The following is a 17,019-nucleotide window of genomic DNA, read 5'->3' on the forward strand; positions in this document are numbered from 1 at the left end:
TTGTATCTGTGTGGTGTGTATGTTTGTACACATCTTTTAGTTTGCACAATAGAAGGGCGGACAGATGCGTGAGTCAACAATATATAACAGCTCTTAATATAGGCGTATAAGAAAAGGGTGTGCCTGTCTTCTGCATAATCACCAAGTTTCATATTATTATCGTGTTCTGATTTAGCTTTAATAATTACCATCAAATATTTGATAATTTATATTGTACCCTGATGGTTTTACCTGCTGTCTTTTGGTTGGAGAAATATCGTGTCCAGCAGTGTCTGGTGTTACTGATAGTATTGTCCTGTGATAGGTTCTAGACTTTTGACTTTCTATCTCCTATATCTACAACTCGAGGTTCGCATACCCTTCCGTACTATGAACATCAAATAATCGTTTCGCTAACGACACTACATTATACAACATTCTGTATATTAACCGATTTGTACTCTACCCAAAATAAAAGCTTGATCAATTAATTGAGAGTAAACATTTTCATTTTCATTTTTATACCAGTATATAATGTATGATTATAATTAATAATAATAATAATCATTTTGTATAGCGCTGAGTGCTCCAGCTAACAGCTGCTCCGCGGCGCTTTTCACAATTAAAATATTACATATAATATAAAACAAATAGTTCTAAAACATTAAAATGTCAACATGTTCATAGTTTAAAAGCACGTTTAAAAAGTTCGGTTTTAAGATATTTTTTTTTAAAAACAGCAACGTTAGTAGAGTCTTTTACATGTCGAGGTAATTCATTCCACACGTTAGCAGAGGCGTAAACAAAAGCCCGTTCACCAGTTTTAGTTTTTACTGTAGGAACATGAAGTAAGTTTTTATCAGCAGAGCGTAGGTTCCTGCTTGGTTTATACGGGGTTAAAAGTTCATTAAGATATTGTGGGGAACAGTTATTATTTAGACAATTAAAAGTTAAAAGACCGATCTTAAAATTAATTCGTTGATAAACTGGTAGCCAATGAAGATTTTGGAGTACTGGAGTAATGTGTTCAGATTGTTTAGTTAGAGAAACGATACGTGCAGCTTTGTTCTGAATTTTCTGGAGTCTAATCAATGTATTTATATTTTTTTTCGGAAGATGAATTTATATAACCTCCGGCTTGTTTTCAAAACCCATAATTATATACTGTTCTTTATAATATGTAAATATTTACTGAATAACTAGTGTTAGAAGAAATATAAGATTGTGCTGATTGGGCCATAAACTGTGATGGCTTTAAAGCAGGAAAGGTTACTGTGACCAATAAAGATGTTGGGCATATTGTCAAATAGAGAAAATTAAGAGTTTCTAACACGTTTGTGATGAACAAGCTGCAAAACCGTTAGCAATGTTAGTGTCACAGTCATCTTTAGACATCGGAGAATAGTCAGCGGAGCAGTAACCAAAGCATTGAGCGTATGTTTCCAGAATGTCTTTATCCGTTTCATTGTCGAGGTAGTTGAGGAACTCTGTTGTTAGGTCGGCTTTGTAGTTGATTAACCCTTCAGTAACATAATAATGACTTACGCAGCAATGAAAGTAGATAATGGGAAGATTTGGGTGGCTTCCGTAAGTGGTGAGAGCATTTTGACACAATGTTGATGAACCGGTTGGCTGACAGGCAACTTCACAGTAATCTATACTGCTAATTTGTGTTGATGCTGGAGACAATAATAAACATGCCACCGTCATTAGTAGTGTTACCTGGAAGTAGAAATAACCACATCTCATAACTCGGATTTTGACCAATTTCATTCACGTTACAAATTGGATGACAGGTCTTTCGCATTGTTGATCAATGTATTACTCCCCCGAATATGATTGTATGTACCTTATCAATAGTAGCTTCAGCTACTGTATTTAAATTTCTATTTCCACAATTTTGTACACCCTCTGAAAATTGTTACGTATGTTACTCTAGGTTCTTGTATAAGAAATGGTGGTATTGCAAATGCCAGTAGATTTATGTTTCATTCTGAAACATTTTAAAGTAGATGTCAAGAACATACGCATGAATGCTATGACCAGTTAAACATGCATTATGCAAGAGCTAAATCTGATTATTGCAAGTCTTAATTTAGGCTTCATATGTTATAGAAATTATAAATTAGATCTTTATTTAAACAACAAGACCAAAATCAACTCTGTAGACCCACGGATGGCTCGGCTACAGCTCGGATTTAAATAGGATTTCACTAATTGATTAAATCAAATAAGGGGTAACCTGATGAAAATACGTCAGTTAGATCGAGGCTAAATGATAGAGTGTAGTTAGCGAGGCCGCTGTAAAGCGTTTCCAATCCGTATGCCATTGAAAACTTTACTTGATAATCGAGATATGTAGGTGGAGTTAACGCCTGTCAATCAAACGATGGGCGAAGGTGAAGACGCATTTCGCTACCATTTTTAGTCAAATATTACAACGATGATAACTATGTTCAGAATAAAGTAACTTGACTAAATTTTTCGATATATTCTTCTTTCATCATCTACTTTTGAACTGTTATAGCAAGAATGGCCAACTCTTTATAAAAATATCCCATAATGTATCTTTAAGTAATTGATGATTACCCGTTTGGGGTTTAAAAGAACAAAGCGTACTTGATTTTGTCAGATATCATTCTCAGTTTGAGCGGGTTAAAAATGGGACATTTAGAGTTTCCAGTATATAGCTTATAGCTTATGTATTTTTGGTGTATTACTGCTATATTACCACATATTATTTAAAACAACACGGTTTTCCTTAGTTCCTTTCGGAACGGTCTCTGATCGGACGCTGGCCCCTGGCCCTTCCTATTCATCCCTATTAAGCTGCAATATGAAAATACCACTCGTCTCCACCTCTGTTCTATGGCTATTTTGGAATCCTTATCTTCTATTTTTCACCGTGATTATTATTTTTTTTCTGTTTGCCAAAAGGAATCATTTCTCGCCACACCAGACACTAATTTATAATAATTCAACACTATTTTCAAGTAGAATTTGGTGATCCGCCATTACGAGCATTGAACCTGCGCAGACTGCATGTTTTTTTAACCGAAAAGTTCTACTTGGATATAGTGTTGAATTATTATAAATTTGTGTCAGTTGTGACGAAAAATGAATCATGGTGAAAAATAGAAGGTAATGATTCCAAAATAGCCTTAGAAAAGAGGGGGGGGGGGCGGTATTTTCATATTGTAGCTTAATAGGCATGGATAGGAACGGGCCGGGGACAACGTCCGATCAGAGGCCTTTCCTAAAGGAACTAGGTTTTCCTGAGTTTTAATATTAAAAGAACAAAACGTGAAGTCCATAGTGAAATCAATATTTAGGTCCATAGTGAATCCAACTTAAGTCCATGGTGAATTCAAGGCCTTTCTGGATTACAAATAAGATTAGAATTAAAAGTCTGTAAATATGTTTATTTGGGAAAAGAGCATAATATGTGAAAGTAGTCGTCCACAAATTCTGACAAGTAAATTGTGTCTGAGATGGGAAATAGAACGGAAGTCCACCAATTTACATATTTTTTATAGAATCGCTGACATGTGAATTCCATGCCACATTATATTCCCAGTGTATAGGGTGACCATTTTCTATAAAAATTATTCTATGTTAGTCTAACAATTATTGAGATATTGCGAAGAAGAGATGCTAAATCCAATTCCATTTCCCATTTCACTCATATAAATGCAAAACACAAGTGTTAGTCGGAAACGTGGCGGTAGGCTACAGCTGGCAAACACCTTATTATAGAAGAAATCATAATCATCTTAGCTTAATAATCTTTTTTTTGGGGGGGGGGGGGGGCAACTGAGTTAATAATGACATTCATCCCTGCTGAAGAGTACTGCTTGCTACCCGGGGCACCGTTAACATCATTATAGGGCCCAAGCAAAGCAGTAACTCTACCTACACAGCCACTCAGTGGAATGAAAATGTTAAAGGTCGATACAATTAAATATATATTTACTGTATGGATGCACCCAACAAAAATGAGTGTTTAACATTTAAAAATGTACAGCAAAGACGTGGCCCAACTGGCCAGCGTACCCATGAGTTCGGACGATGCTCTTTAAATATGACAACGCAGAACAATATACCGCAAAACTATGAAGCTCCCCGAAAAAATATAAGCGTTGTCAAGGTAAATTAAACACCATCGGTAATATTAAACTTCAATAAATTTTTAGTAAACCAGTGCTACAGAAGTTCTCATTGCGCTTACGGTAGGCAGGCAGGACTATTGGCATTATCCACACCATCATAGCTCTCGAAAGACGTAGCTTCCATCACTAGTCAGGTGAGTTATTAATCTGATTGCCCAAGACTGAAAACTTAATCCGTTCTCCAGGTGTCACAATCAGTTGGCAACCTGACAATTCACGTTAAAGTATGGCGAATAGACAGGAGCGACGGTTTTGTGCTGACCCTTTAAATCGTCATCGAAAGCTGCAAAAGACGGATTTACGCGACGTCTCTGCTGTACTTCTTGCTCTGCATCCCTCAAGACTACAGAAGGGACAGCTTTTGTGTACTGGATGTCGCAAGGCTTTGAAAGCTCTTTCTACCGAGAAACGTCAGCAGGCTTCATTTTCAACATCTACTACAGAGGACACGTTGATGCCGAATTTATCGAACCTATTTCAGAAACAGAAACAGAAACACTAAGTCAGACACTTGAAGCGATTGGGGAAAGTCCTTTCTTGAAACGGAAATCGGATAGATTGGCTATTTATAGGACGGAGAAGAGAAGTAAAGTAGAAGCTTTAGTGAAGCGAAGGCTAGATGTGGATGCAAGACCCAGTGAAGAGCGATGCGATGTCAACTGCTTGCCGAATTTGATCAAAGGACTCAAGGATAATTTCGCTACCTCTGACCGCAGTGAAAAAGTGCAAATTTTGATGCGAGTACAGCAATGCTGAGGATGAAGGACTTGAGACTGTAACTTCTGTGGCTTCAGACCCATTATTCATCGGAAATTCACCTGGCTACGTCACTGCTAAATATGACAGACGTTGCTGGCTGGGTTATATTACGGAATTCCGACAACAGAGACAGGATGCACTTATAGACTTTCTAAACGTGAAATGACCGAATCAAGTAAAGCTCTGTCAAAGAGACATTGATTACAATAAGCGGATAGCGTGTAGGGGTACCCATCTTTGGTGTTCATTTTGACCGTGTTCCCATGGAGATCCCACTCTAATTTTTGGTGTGTATGACGATTATAGGATATGTCAATTTGGGGGGGGGGGGATGGCTTGATCGATTTGTGATCCTGGTAGAGTTACGTTAAATGCTGAGTATTTCGATACCAATATCATCGAGATCGGACAACTGTGTGTTGAGTTATGGCTGATAGAAGTTGCGAAGTCAGTCGGATGGCCCAAATCATTGGTGGCCCATTAGGCCCTATGACAAAAAACTTTGGGATGGTGTTTTCTTTCCAGGTGGACAACAATTCCTGCAAGTTAGGTCAAAATCGGTGACATAGTGTCATAAAAGTGTGTACATTTGACGTGGAATGCCCCAGCTAGGCTTTAGCCTTCTTACTTTACAAGTGGCCCAATGAGTAATGTACTGACGCACTAAACAGGGTTTGATCCCGTGGTTAACCCATGCCAGTGGCGCAGGGCTGGCAAAGGAAGAGCATCTAGTCTTTCTTGACTTGGCCAGAGATATTGGATAATCAACCACATAAAAAAAAAAATGCCGGTTACGCATGGGCAATGGAACTTTTCGTCAAATATTGACGACAGTCCCAGACCCTCCGTACGTTGAAGACTAGGAGGTTGTGGGTGACCGAGACTACACTTGCGTAGAAGATCGCAGAACTGGTCGTAGAGACTTTTGGTCCTGCGCCGTGCACTTACAAACTTTCCACACGTTTTCTTGCGGCTGGTCTGCATGCTACCAAACCAAACCACCCAGGCGGGTTGTGAGCTAGGCTTTAGCCATCTTATTATACATGTATACAAGTGGCTCAATGAGTAATGTATTGGCGCGCTAACCCATGCCAGTGGTGCAGGGCTGGCAAAGGAAGAGCATCTAGTCTTTCTGACGAGACGAAACCCCGAGTATGACATTTAACTAAGTTCATTTCATTGTATTTACAAAGCTACAAAATATAGCTCGATGTTGCGAGTGGGTGTAAAGTATACACCTTAAGACCTGCCCACAACCAGCCCTACGTGCTACCACGTGCAGTTTGCGGGGGAAATTTTAGTAAACCCGTGCGTGAAACTTACGTGCGCGTCCGTGTGTTCGATACCGTAAAAGATCACAGACTGCCTGTAGGGACTTTTGGTCCTGCACATACAAAATTTTCACAGGGTTTCTTGCAGCTGATCTGCGAGCTACCAGACCCTACGACCCGTGCGTGTCAAAACACGTACGGCGGGTTGTGAGCTGGGCTTAACAACTATGCTACTATCAGTAACTAGCCCGTTCAGAGGCTTATTTTAAAACCAGTTCATAATCGTTGGGGCTTTTAAGACAGCATCTTGTTGTATTCACACGTACTATAAGCCAAACCAGTTTAACTATTCTGACCTCTTCGGTCGGAGGTTAGAGTTAACTACGCATGGGTAGCTACATATTCTTTATTCGGTTCTCGCACGCGTTGGATAACATTGGCACTGTCTGACCCCGATATTTTCACAGGAATATAACTTACTGCGTACTGCGCATGCTCAAAGCAAGCTGGAGCCGTTTTTTTTTAAAACCAATCAGTTCAGACGGCTAAGATGAACCAGTTTAAAATAAAAAAGCCTTCTCGAAGACAGGTCGCGAGCTGGGTTTTTTAAACTGGTTTATTTGCCCCACATTTGCGTTCAGACGCTTAAGTTAAACTGGTTTAACGATCCCCGGGTTTTTTTTAACCAGTTCAACTTAAGCGTCTGATTATCTCATCACTCAAACTCAGTATTTCACAGAATTAATATCGTTTTATTCTCTATAAATACACAATGTTTATCAAGTATGCCAATAAAGTATTTAGATACATAGATGCTAAAATAGTCTAAATTACTCTTTAAAAGAGTTAAAGATGGGTTCCCAGAAAAGTATTTATCGGGTGGTTATTTCCAATAAAAGTATGGCAATTTTGGTATATATGGAAAGTAGAGATATCCAATCTTACTAGAAAAATACTGGATTCCCCAAAAAACACTCATGGAGCGTATACAGGACAAAAATGTAAGGGTTCCCCTAATCAACAGCCCGACGATTATGACCTTCTGCACGCACGATGTCAAAGGTCACAAGCGAACATTGAGCGCTTGATGTACAAGTTGATAAACTTTATGAAGAGTTAGACGTACAATACTTTCTGAGATAAAAATGACGGAAAAAGACGCGGGTAGTGGATAATCCGAGAATTTAATTAGGATTCGATATTTGTAATAAATAGTAAGCGATTAAAGACAACATCGTCTTATGTATGCAATGATTTCTCCTCTGACTCCCAAGACGTGACGTAAACATGACCTGGTTTGATCGAATTTTAATAGCAGGGCATTCCTTCGCAATTACAATGTTTGAGAAGGATTTGAAGCATAATTATGACAAATTAATTAGTTTGAATATGTTTTTGGTCCATACCATTAAATCACCCAGTTTGTATGCGGGAACCCATCTTTAAAACAGTTAGTATATAACATTGATTATATATTTTATTTTGAAATAATTTCAAGTTTAAAACTTGAAATATCAGATTTCAGTATCAGATTTTACAGTTTGGTTTAAATACACATAAAGGACACCGAAATAATATGAAGAAATAGCTTATTTGCCTCGCCTGAAATATTCTTGGAAAAAATATTAGAAAAGCTGCAGATACACGGAATAGGGTTTTGAGAACAGTTCACTGCGCGGAATTTACCCATTTTATTCAATACACCCACCAACAGCAAAGTAATCCGTATGTCCTGTAACGGGTTAATTAACTTTAAACGTCAAAGTTTGAATGAAAATGAATAATACCAACTCTTGCAAAACGCGTTCGAAATTTATCTCCAAATTTTGTTAAACATTTAATAGGGTACTTCCTTTTAAGTACCAATGAACAATCACAATGCTCTTATAAAATATCTATCAAGATCTCTGTCCATTACGTTCACAAGATTTCATAAATTTGAACATAAACGGGCATGTGGACGAGGGGCGGATGGACGGACGTATGTGGGTGCATATTAAATCTGGACTTTAAAAAAATGACATTTTTTATGAGCAGCAAAAATTACAGACTAGGAGCCAAGATATTAATAACAATATGGGTAGTTATAGTGTGACGATGACACGAACAATGTATCAACGTACGGTTATGAACTTTTAGCCTCGAAAACTAATGTTCAGAAATAAAACGAATTCCAAAAAGAAACTATACAGTCTTTGCAAGACTAGCAGACTACTGAAATAAAAACATCTTGCATATTTTTTTAAAAAATCAGTGATAATCGGTTTCGCCGATGGCCAATATTATTATTATGCTAAGGTTACATTTCTTTGTGTTATAGTAAGGATTTGAAAGAGCTGTTATTGCCGTTGACTCCAACTTCATCGTTTCGACTATATTTTTTAATTAACAAACTAAATTTTAACCCATTACCGTGTGAAAAGGTATAAGTGTGAAGTTCATCTGTTTAAGTTGTAAACAAATGTTAGTATACCCAAATGACGGGGAATGGTACATGTCGATTTACCAAATAATTATGAAATCCCATTACATCTCTCTGCATAAGACCCAAAAGAATTTATATACTTATAAGTCAGAACTTCCTGGGTATTTTCTAAAATGATGAAATGAAATGGGGCTTAACGTCATACTGCTCGGCTCCGAACTAGGCTAATGAAGAAGGGCATAAGCCATACAGTGTCAAATGAGGGAAATTTTGCCCGGACAGCGGCACTACGGTCTACTCTTATATCGAATTCTAACTGTCATGGGATCTTTTACGTGCACGCCAATGTGTACCTGGGACCTCGGTTTTTCGTCCCAAACGAACGTCTAGACAGCTGTCCTCCGTCCTGCATCACTGACAAAGGGGAACCACGGCGGAAAATCTGGAAGAACATTCTCGACCACTGCAGGGATCGAAAACACGACCTCCAGACTAGCGAGCCAGTGTCTTAAATAATTAACCACCGTGACCCCCTTTAAAATAAATTAAAAAAAAAAGAAAAACTAGATCTGCTACTGTCCCATGCAGATATGAAAGCTTTCATATTCATCGTCACGTGACATGGATTATATCAAGTATCTTAAAAGAAAAAAGAACAACAAAAAATAATTATCAAAATCGGTGAAAAAGTCGCGAAGTTACAAGTCTAAATATAGTGAGAAACATTGCACCCGGGCAACAAAATAATCTGAAAACTAAAGGGAAATAATTGAGAGTTGGATTGCTGTAATCGGAATGACTTTCCGTTCCAGAAGTTTCAGAAAAATTGATCAACACGTTTAAAAACGGGACGGATGAGAACATGAAACGAAAATGGCGGGAAAGAACTAAAAAGGGGCAGGAAAATATCAAAAAAATAAATGAAATAACTTTGAACGGAACTAACATTGTTTGAATCAGATTGACCTTAGCTGTTCGAATATTTAGGTTAAATTTGTAAATTTTGAAAATTAAAGGCATAAATTGTCCTGTTAACAATTTTGTCGGCACGTAAAAGGTCAAAGGCGAAATACGAAATTTTGAAAATTTTCAAACACCAAAAAATCGATCTTGATCTCGAGCTATCCTGAAATGCATTAATTTCAGAAATAAGAGACGCATTGAACATATTACAGCCTATTGTAGTTCATTTTCACGTCTGTTCAAGTGGATTTTTCACTGTTCTTCATATTCAATTCCAAATGGAGACCATCAGTTGACTGAAAATCTTTTTTTTTTTTTTGCTAAAACTCTTTTTTTTAATCTGATCAAAATGGGCAATGGGCGTATTGTGTCCAAATTTCATGGTTTTCGGACAATCGGTGCCGGTTTCGCGGCGAAATTCCACCTTTTTCCCCTTATAGAAGCCGTAAATTGACAGAAAAAAAAACCGACCTGCAGCCGTGGCGATATTCCACTTTTTTCGCACTTACTGAAGCCGTAAATGGCGGAAAAAGCCGAACGACAGGAACCGTGTGAAGAACAAACGACCTGAACGAACGCAGGTATCGCCTTGAATTTCTCAGGGCACCTAGGCACCAGCGTGAAAAGTTCCTCGCCGGAATTTGGTAGTCATCGTACCTTTGGTTCAAGCGTGGCGCATGCGCGAAGTCAAAAGACATTACGGTCGATTAGGGGATTTTGGGTATATTTCGGAGTGGTTTGGTATGTGACGGTGGATCGGGGACCCGGATTGATCTATTATAATAAGCGTTCAAGAATGAGCAAATTTTCGATAACGGGGTTGATTTGCTCTGCCCAGGCAACGTTCCGTTGGGCCGATTGCCTTCAATTTTGCACGGGATGTACCTTGGGATTCAAGCTATCACATATTAAAAAATAGAAGAGTCTGGAATTCCGAGAACGTTGAAAATAAATTCGAAACCCACCCCCACCGATCAAAGTTTTTTGGCTTAAAAAATTGCCGTATTTTATCGAATTTTTATTGTTCTTGATATCTGAGCATTTTCTCCTTTTAATATGTGATAAATATCATCGCGGCGCAGCTAACCGCTAGAAATTCTAGAGATTTGGACCACTGGAAGGATGCCTCAGCAGTCAAAAAAGGTCAAAATACGCAATTTCGGTTTCTAGTGTCGATACATCGTTGCGGTCATTTTAAAAAATTGTCTTTTAAGGATAATGTGTATAGTACTAATACCTATCACATACGGCAGAGGCGATAAAATCCCTTTGCATTTGCAATTTCAAAATTAATTAAAACCAATATTAAATTCCGAAAATCGGTTTTTTGCTAAAACTCTTTGTTTTTAATGGGATCAAAATGGGAGTAAAGCACAGAGTCCGGGGTGGTAATGGGCGTATTGTGTCCAAATTTCATGGTTTCGTACAATCGGTGCCGGTTTCGCGGCGAAATTCCACCTTTTTCCCCTTATAGAAGCCGTAAATTGACAGAAAAAAAAACCGACCTGCAGCCGTGGCAAGAACAAACGACTTGAACGAATGCAGGTATCACCTTGAAATTTTCAGGGTACCTAGGTACCAGCGTGAAAAGTTCCTCGCCGGAATTTGGTACTCATGGTACCTTTGGTTCCAGCGTAGCGCATGCGCGAAATCAAAACCAGCTAAACTCAAAGCAACCTTTTCGGCACGGAAAACATCAAAGGCAAAATTCGAATTTTTGAAATATTCAAATACCAAACATTCGACAATGAGTGAGGCTATCCTGAAATGTATTAAATTCGGTAATAGGAGATAGATTCTTTAAGTCACGACCAATTGTGTATGTTTTCAAGCCCATTAATGTGGATATTTCACTATTTTTCATATTCAATTCAAAATGGTGACCATCATTTGGCCTAAATCAAAATTCTGCTCTGAAGTTTTTTAGGCATTCCATTAAGGATTCAGAAAATGTAATTCCCATGTCTGTAAGTAAAATATCGCAAAAGCAAAGTAATTTTTCACGTTTCAAGATGGTTGCATTTCCGGTTCGATCGACAAACTCCATATTTTGCATATGAATCAGTAATTACTTGTCTAGTATCGAAAACAAAAATTAGGTCATTCTGACCTATATTTCGATGATTTTTTTGAAAATTTTGATCATTAATTTCATTAAGGGGAGATAATTTAGCAAATTTCTAATCATATTTTTGAAGTCGCATCGGTAAGATCTACTTACATGCTAAATTTCATGAAAATCGTACAACTATTAAATAAGTTGTCAAATTGGTCATAAATACCGGTTCGAAATCACAGCGACGAATTTTCGAAATTCGAAAATCTGAATCTGCAGATTTGAAATAATTGTCTCAAGGTACTCAAAGAAAAAAGATTTAATAAAATAGGCCAAATAGTCACAAAGTTACAGCATTGTAGGTCAAATGCATTCGTTCGCAAAATTCGGTGATTTCGGATTCGTAAAACGTTTTGAAAATATATTTAATCAACAGCCACCACCCATTTTTGGGGGGATAGGTAAAAGTTTCAGAAAGATCCTATGGTTAGATTCTGAGAAATCCGATTTGTGGATAAAACACACAAAAAAAAAATAATAACAATAATAATCTTAACAGAAACAATAAGCTTTCATATGAAATATGAAAGTTTAATAATAATCTTAACAGAAACAATAAGCTTTCATATGAAATATGAAAGCTTAAAAAAGATGAAGGTGGATAAATCTGTAATGCGAGGTTCCCACTATTATGATTCGTGCTGCGATTGAAATCGTGGTTTTAATCGTGGAGTAATCGTGATGATCCTATTAGGTCGTATCATTTATTGAAGTCATTCGTAGCAATCGTTTTGACCGTATCGAAACGTATCGGAACGTATCTGCACGTACCGTATCGTGGACTCAATAGGGACAATCACATCGCAACGCATCGCACAACAGTGAGAATCTAGCATAAGAGAGCCAACTCGGAAAAGAACAAGTTTTATTATTGTTACAAACTAACTACATAATTAAATTCTTGAATGAGATTTAGAAGTAGAGATATATAACATTCATAATAACACAACTTTGTTGATGTAGTACTGCTTAGTTTTTTTACATGTAACGTTTCAATCAATGCTCGTACAGGTATCTTCGTCAATCAGTGGTCAATTATGGGTATTAAAACGTACCTGCATGTAATAAACTAAGAAGTTGTGTTCTTATGAATGACAACCAAACTTTTTGTTGAGGATTTATCGGCAAAAAAAATCGACATTGCAAACCCAGCTTTAGGAACGTGCATACGACCCATCCATATTGTTTTCTAAAGAATTAGGCCAGCCAGTATTGATTCTTTCTCAATAGGTGCATAATGATATAAGTATACATCTATCGAGATTTTCTTATAAAATCGTTATGTTTTTGGGTTATCGGAATTTTAGATCGAAAGTTGGACAACTTTACAATCGCTACGGTTTAGTGACAAAAATATTGACAGTATAATAATAATAATAATATGAAGATTATATTACACATGTAATATTGGGAGAGGTGTATTCTTTCGCCATCTTTGGGATACTATTCTGTACATGCGGGAGAACTGTGAGCTTTAACACGCTTGTTTCGAACAGGTCACAAAACCACCAGCGTTGTAACTGTCGCAGTCAGCTTTGGACAAGGCTGTGTAGTCTCCGGCGCAATAACCAAGACATCTAGCATACGTTTCCAGATCAGAGCTATTTGTTGTTGTTAAAAGCAGATAATCGGAGAAACTTTGCGTAATGCTCGCTGTGTAGTTGTTCAAGTTAAGCGTGAGTGTCGGGTCGGAACCCATACAACAAAAGAAATAAACACGTGGCAACTGCGGGTTGGTTTCAAGTCCAGCAAGTACATTTAGACATTCTGTTGATGACCCCTCTATCTGACAGGCAACTTGGCAGTAATCTACAGAAGATGTACTCAACGCCGGAAACCATAATAAATATGTCATTGACACAACCAATAGTAGCGTTACCTGAAAAAGAAATGGGCACTTCTCAAAACTCAGATTTGGTTAAATTCATATCTACTGCAATAATATATCCTGGGGTGGGGGTACTGGTTTAATTTACTGCTGGAAAATCACTCCCGTTACAATTTTTATACTGGATGATAAAGTAAAATCTCAAACTCATCTTTTTTATATCAAATTTAACATCAATAAAGTAACAGATCTATCACTTTATAACCTTTCTCTATATACAGAAAACCTTTATATTTACATGTAACTCTTTTAAAATATATTTCATTTTCTTACATTTGTAGTAATTCAAGCTTCCCGTCCCCTACCACGATACGAACAAAATGTTACAGTTCCACATGCTACACAGTTTGGTTCGATAGTGTGGGCATAGGACTCTGAGGAATGTCCTTCAAAGCTATTAGCCGTCAACTGGCGTTGCTTTACATAGTATTCAACTGACTGGTTCGGAAACATGGACAGTATTGGACAAACGTTCCGGACAACATGATGGATGTTACTAAAACACAGATAAATTACAATCGTGCAACGCCGGGTAGCACAGCTAGTAAAGGGAATCCCTAAAAAATTACCAGCCGTCAAAGTTTATGTTCACATTCACAGCTAAGAGGGCGCACTGCCTTTTTATGAAACATGTTGCAATATTAAGTCTTTATTGTCAAATGATAGGTTACCAGCCAACGAAACATATGCCCTCATCAGCCAAGTATATGTATTCAGTTCAGTCTATAAAGACTGCTGCATTTGTATTCTTTTTAAGTAATGGGGTCATAATTTTTAAGGCAGTAGGATAGTCCATATTATTTGAGGAGCCACTGTGGCACAGTGCCTCAGTGCGTAAGGGGTCCAATGTTGGCCGAGAAAGTATATCGGTATTTCCAGGCGTGCCCCCCCCCCTTTCAGTGATGCTAAAAGGACGGCCTGGCAAGGGACAACGTATAGTCGTTCGAATGGGACGAAAAACCGAGGTTCTGTGTACACATTGGCGTACACGTGAAAGATCCTGCGACAGCTAGTATTGATAAAAGAGGAGGCCATAGCGCATCTGTTCGGGCAAAATTTACCTCATAGCACACCGTATTGCATATGCCCGCCTTCATTAGCATAGTCAGAGCAGAACAGTAGGACGTTAATCTCCATTTTGTTCATTCCATATTATTTGTCTATGTGAAAAGGGGTCATAAGTCAAGAATAGGGTTTGTTTCCGGGAATTCCCGTGATTCTCGATATGTTTTCTGATTCCCAATGTAGCGGTTTGACAAACCCTACATATTTTTGAGAAACTCTACAGGGAACTTTTTACCAATCCAACACTCTGATGTTGAATTTCCTATCTATATTACATAATATTTTCCTGTTTACACATTATCATTAGATATGTCTAGGGAGTACATTATGGTATAAGACACCAAGTGAAATCGTGTACCAAATCAAACTGCGACATCGGGAACAGTGTCCCAGACATACAGGAACTTTAAAACAATAAGCGACTGTCTGCGATTTTTCTTGTTGTTTGCGTGCTTGATTCTTCATTATTGTATGATAACTTATTGTATGCCAAGTTGATTTCGGCTCACCAATAGCGTTCCCGTTTGATGAATTTGGAGAAATGTTTTTTGACAAATGTTTTGCAAGATTTGTATTTCGAAATTTGTTGTTCGAGATTTGTTTTTTGTTGTATGTCTGTTTAAAAAACAAATATTGATTTTAAGATAAAAATGTTAATTTTAAAATACAAATGTTAAAGATACATTATGGGTGATTAGATAAAGAGCTGGCAGGTCTCACTGTAATAGTTGAACACTAGATAATGTAAAGGCAATTTGCTGAAAATTTCATTCAAATTGATGCACTCAGAACCGAGATTTTAGCGATTGAATTTTCGACCTAGCCTCTATCATCATTACTAAAGTCGGTACGATAAAAAAAACCATAGTCTCGATTATCCATTTCATGATTAAATCCTGAATGGAAGTCGAACAGCAAATCGGAATGTAATCCAATAAACATCGCATGCTAGCGATGACATCAAGAGTTTATTATGGTCTGGATAAGTTAATTAATGTCTAATTAATAATTTAGATAACATTTCAGGCCTATTGAAACACCTGCAATAGGCAGATTTAGCTCTTGCATAATGTATGTTTAATTTCAAGATACAAATGTTAATTTTTAAAATACAAATGTTAATTTTAAGATACAAATGTTAATACAAATGTTAATTTCAAGATACAAATGTTACAAATGTTAATTTTAAGACAAATAAATGTTAATTTTAAGATACAAATGTTACAAATTTGAATTTTAAGATACAATTGTTAATTTTAAGATACGAATGTTAATTTTAGGGTACAAATGTCGAAATACGACAACAAATGAAGAAATAAGAATTAAGGACGAGTTATTATGAACCGAGAACTAAGCGGTTGAAATTTCCGGCTAGCCTTGATCATCATTACTAAAGTCAGTACGATAAACAGCATAGTCTCGATTATCCATTTAATCGTTTAATCGTGAAGGAAAGTTATGCAGTAAATCAGCTCATAATCCATTAAAGATCGCAGACTAGCGATGCCATCTAAGTTGAATATGGTCTGGATAGGTTAATTAATGTCTAATTAATAATTTAGATAACATTTCAGGTCTAAAGAAAGACCTGCAATAGACAGATTTGGCTCTTGCATAATGTATTCTCTTTCTAATCTTAAATAAAACAAATAGGAAATCTAACCTATCGCCCCAGTATTGGTGGTTGTCTTACACGATACAAGGTGTGTTTACTGGTTCGAGAACTCCTGACACCAATTTTTATTCAAGGAATTAACATAGCTGACTTATTTTCGTTCTGCTATTGTAATTCTTTTGTACCAGCCAATACATTTCGTCGGTATAATGGCGAAAGTTTTTTTTTTATCTTCAATATGTTAAAGATAAAAAAGCTTTCGCCATGATACCGTCGACATGTATTGTCACATTCACTTTACTAGGAAGCTAAAAGTTGTTTAAAATGTCTGACTCTTTCCCTATAGCCTTTTTTGTGGTCCAAAAATAGCCATAAAAGATGCCATGTGAAGAGTCGGCCATTTCCTCTATAGGCTGTGGTACACCCATATTCCTGAAGCTATGGCCCGAGAAATCACTCTCTGGCCATTGCTGGATTGACTTCTGATACTAGAGCTTTTGAGAGAGTGTGTCTATTCTTTCTGTTCGATCAAATCTATCCCAAGTGCAGCAACATGACAGCCCATCTGTAATCAGGGTTTTTCGCTTAAACTTTGGACAGTGACTTAAAACGGTGAAAGTATTGTTCCGTCCCCAAACAGTATTGTTTACATTGTAGCCGTTTTATAGCCTCGTTTGTCGCGCAATTAGTTTTTCTGCAATATTCTGCTGTGCATTAGTTTATTGGGCCAAATACTTCTTAAGTCATGACGTAACGTTATGTAAACATA

General features: G+C 37.3%; 1 long non-coding RNA gene across 1 annotated transcript in view; it reads right to left on the bottom strand.

Annotated features, from left to right (window-relative positions):
* Positions 1–483: 483 nt before the first annotated feature.
* The window catches only part of LOC126822074 (uncharacterized), a 30,278-nt gene continuing 13,742 nt past the window's right edge, over positions 484–17,019 (bottom strand). Inside the window, exon 2 of the long non-coding RNA XR_007680630.2 lies at positions 484–1,701. This is a non-coding gene — a long non-coding RNA (uncharacterized LOC126822074). The remainder of the gene's footprint in view (positions 1,702–17,019) is intronic.

This window comes from Patella vulgata, chromosome 5 (assembly GCF_932274485.2).
Source record: "Patella vulgata chromosome 5, xgPatVulg1.2, whole genome shotgun sequence".
Taxonomy (NCBI): domain Eukaryota; kingdom Metazoa; phylum Mollusca; class Gastropoda; family Patellidae; genus Patella; species Patella vulgata.